Below are 4,008 nucleotides of genomic sequence, written 5' to 3'. Positions count from 1 at the left end.
GGGGATTGAATGGGGGAGTTTAGGGAAATGTTCTCCCTTCACCCTCTCAGTTTACCACCTCCTCCTCCTCCTCCTCCTCCTCCTCCTCCTCCTCCTCCTCCTCCTCCTCCTCCTCCTCCTCCTCCTCCCTGTGTTTGCGTCACACCACTTGTGCTTGCACTGGAGTGAAGTCGGAGGAAAAGAGGGCAGGGGGAGGAGTTGATTGAGTTCTGGAGCTGAGGAATGTTGCAGAGAGAGAGAACATGGCTATAAAAGGATAGCACTTCCACTGCTGCTGTGATGTCACTACTCAAATATTTCCTCCTTCCTTCCCTGCCAAGACTTTCTTACTGACGCTGCTTTTTCTCTCTAATTTCTCTTGGTCTCTCATCCACACCTTCTAACTAAATACGTAGTTAAATGTAAAGTACGATTTATTTCTAAAGAAGATTTAAAGACAACCCACATTGACCAAAGAGCACGTAGTTTTATTCACAAATAAACTATTAAAAAAACAACATGTTTACAACTTAATCATTAATGCACAAACAGCAAATAGTTATGTATGTTAGCAGGCGGTGAGATGTTTGTGTTGGTGCATGGATGGATAAGTATATGTATGTATATGTGCAAAACAGGTCTTGGACCATGTCTATAAATGTTTAACATCAACCACCCATGAAGCCTGTTTTTCAAGTTTCAGGCTCGAAAATGACATTCCCAGAACAAATGACCATATCTTCCCTTCTAAAAGGGTTAAATTAATAATCTTTTTTCTCAAAGTAATGATAAACCTGTGAGTTGGATGTAGAAAAGTCAGAATAAATATTGATGTTTTTTATTTTAAAGAAAATTCAGATTGAACATGGTAAAAAACTGTAAATTATAGTGTTCGTCCAAAAGATATTTTGTACTTATAGTGAAAACTAACCTTGGATGATGGGTTAGTAGACTAAAAGCTTTAGGAATCCAAAGTACAACATATAATAAGTACCCTGTATCAAGACTGATGCAAAACAAGTGATATTTGACCTTTGTAGACAGATTTAGCAAAAAAAACCCTCTTCTGGTGCCATTTGGGTGGATTTTCCATATCTCTGGCCCCCCTTGCTGGATTTTGACATGTGACATCTCTTTCTGACCGTCAGAGCCAATGGAATCGAGGGGAACTCCCACCTAGTCCTTATTTGGTAATGTGAGTTATACTGCTGGAGTTGGGTGTAACGCGTTACAAAGTACTACTAAATAATATTACTTTGTCTGTAACGGAGTAGTGTAACGCGCTACTTTTATAATTCAGTAATCACACTACAGTTACTAACATTGCCCCGACACGCGTTACTTCGTTACTTTCTAAAATCAGTCATAATCAAACCCCAACAAACACCTGCAAAGAACACATGCTAAGGTGAAGCTAACGCACATAGCTGTTGTTTATTTATATCACACACGTATAGTCTGTTCTTCTTCTCTGTTTTCCGGTTGTTTTCTGTTTTGAATGACGAATACACACTACCGCCGCCTGCTGGTAAGGAGAGTTATTGCCACTCACGCATGCGCAGTTCGTATGTGCTCGGCTGAAGTCTTTGCGGTGTGCTCCAGTCTGGCTCCAGTGCAACACATGGCCAACACGCAGGAGAACACGCTGACGCAACAGCGTAAGCAGAGATAGACTGCGCAAAATATACAGATAGCAGGAGACAGAGGACAGCCATGGTCAGATAGGAAAACATTCAGGAGCTATCTGGATCAGTCTTACATCAGACAATGGAAACTGAACTAAAGAGAACATTTGAAACTTTAGCAGTCTGCGTGATCTGCCTGCAGGGAGGGGCGGGCCGGCCCTGCGAGTAAAGTAACGAGTAAAGTAATGAGTAAAGTAACGAGTAAAGTAACAAATTACTTTATGTAGAGAGTAACGAAGTAGTGTAATATATTACTTTTTTTAAAAAGTAATATGTAATGTGTAATATATTACTTTTTTTTAGTAACGACCCCATCTCTGTGCATAGCCAAGACCGGAAGCAGCAGCCACTCTGGTGGCTACCATTAGCAGCTAACGTTTGCTCTGCGATTTTTACATACAAATTGAATTATGGATTATAAATGAAATCAATTTTTGTATACAGAGACGTTAAAAACCTATGGATTAACCGATTCAGCCGCGTTTTTTCTCGTTTTAATGCCATTGAACACGTCTTTTGATCAGATTGACAGCTACGGTGAGACGATCTCCCAAGAAACTCCGTAAAGGTACATGTTGTGATGTCTGTGTTTTCTTCCCCTGTCGCGAGTTTGGATGACTCAGTGATGATACTATATACCTAAATAATCTGTGGAACCTCAGCTTTAATCGGATATCTTGTATGTGTAGCTACGATAAGTAATAAGGGTACTTTTATCTTGAGTTCTGTGCCAATGTCCGTTAGCTTTTTTCGCTAAGGGGTCATTTAGATGCTTCTTATGAGACTTGTGTTTTGTTTTGGTAAAAATGGTTTGTATCGTCAGTTAGCTGAGATTATATTTCCGTTAATCTGGTATAACACATTAATAGGTTCTTAAATATTAAGATCCCCTATAACAGAGTGTCGTGGAAAAAAAAAAACAGGGTCCCCACCGACGGGGACCTTTGGGTTTAACTTAAGAGCTTAGCCATCATATTCAGTTGGCTGATAGTCAGGTTACTCAAGTCATACATGTGTTACTGATTAAGTCGTCTGAGTTGATAAAATGTGATTAGATAAATTGAACCTGTCAATGGCTTCCTTGTGTAAAATTAGATATTATGTAATTTATTATATAATAAATATGTAAGATTAGATATCACACATTTTTAAACTGCAGTAACTGGTGCAGTAACTGGAGTTTAAACAATAAAAAACGATAAACAACAATAAACAAATAAAAAGCTAATCGTTAGCTAACTTTGCTTACAGATAGTCGTGAAATAGATTCAGGTTTTGATATAAAAATAATCAAAGGAAGAGTCCTGAACTAGTCAGACAATTGATTAGACGAAATAGGTTTTCAATGTGACTTTCCCCAGTTTTAATTTCTTTGATGCCCCCCCCCCCCATTCTGATAACACATGAATGTGAATCATACTGGTTAACATTAGTCATCCGTGGCACAAATCCATGAATTGTTAAACTGTCGAGGGCAGAAATGAAACATTAATTTGGTCGTAAACTAAAGTTAACAAGACAACGGATAAGAGTGTATGAGCCTTCAGGGCCTGCTGTTGTCTTTGTGATCATGACTCATGTCTCATTCAGTAGTGCTGTAGAATTTTTTGGAGGCCACTGCACGAAACTTCCAATGGAGAGGGGTTTTTAGGGGGAGTATTGGGACAAAGCTCAAATTACCAGTTTCTAAGTATTTAAAGGTGCATTAACCTCTCGTGTTTTATATTTTCCAGGAGAAAAAACAGCTAGTGCTTTCCAATGACCTAGTTAGCAAAGCAGAAGTTACATAACATTCTCCGTCACTCTACGAATGGTTGACGAAGGTTTGGGGTTGAAGGATTACTCAACCATAATGCTTAATCTGCAGGTTATGACAGAACAAGAGGCAGACAGGGAGGGAGAGGTTTCAGAGCGGCTATAAAAAAAAAAAAACATCTTGGCTGGAACTTTACTGTGCTTGATTATACACATGATAGCATTTCAAACACACATATGCAGATTGGGTTGGAATGTGACTGTTGTCATGATTTATCCAATCTTAGCCGCTGATTGCTTAAAGTTTAGAAGTTCCAATAGATTTGGCTCGACCAGCAGCAAATTATGTGAAAAAAATTGCTGACCAATACGTCTCTTTGTACCTATTGATAAAAACAAATGTACACTTTTCACCACCTTAGAGTGTTTTCCCACAGTACTCGGACAATGAAATGTCTTTTACTCTCCGCTGTTCTTTATGAGCAGTTAAGCCTGATTTGTCCTTTTGTAACTGTTGCTTAATTTTCTAACGATAAGGTATCTGTCAGTCTGTTATCCACCTTTAGACTACATAATCATTCATGCATTT

This window comes from Pseudochaenichthys georgianus, chromosome 13, assembly GCF_902827115.2.
Source record: "Pseudochaenichthys georgianus chromosome 13, fPseGeo1.2, whole genome shotgun sequence".
In the NCBI taxonomy this organism is placed as follows: domain Eukaryota; kingdom Metazoa; phylum Chordata; class Actinopteri; order Perciformes; family Channichthyidae; genus Pseudochaenichthys; species Pseudochaenichthys georgianus.
The sequence above is the reverse complement of the archived record's forward strand: the minus strand, read 5'-3'. Positions refer to the sequence as shown.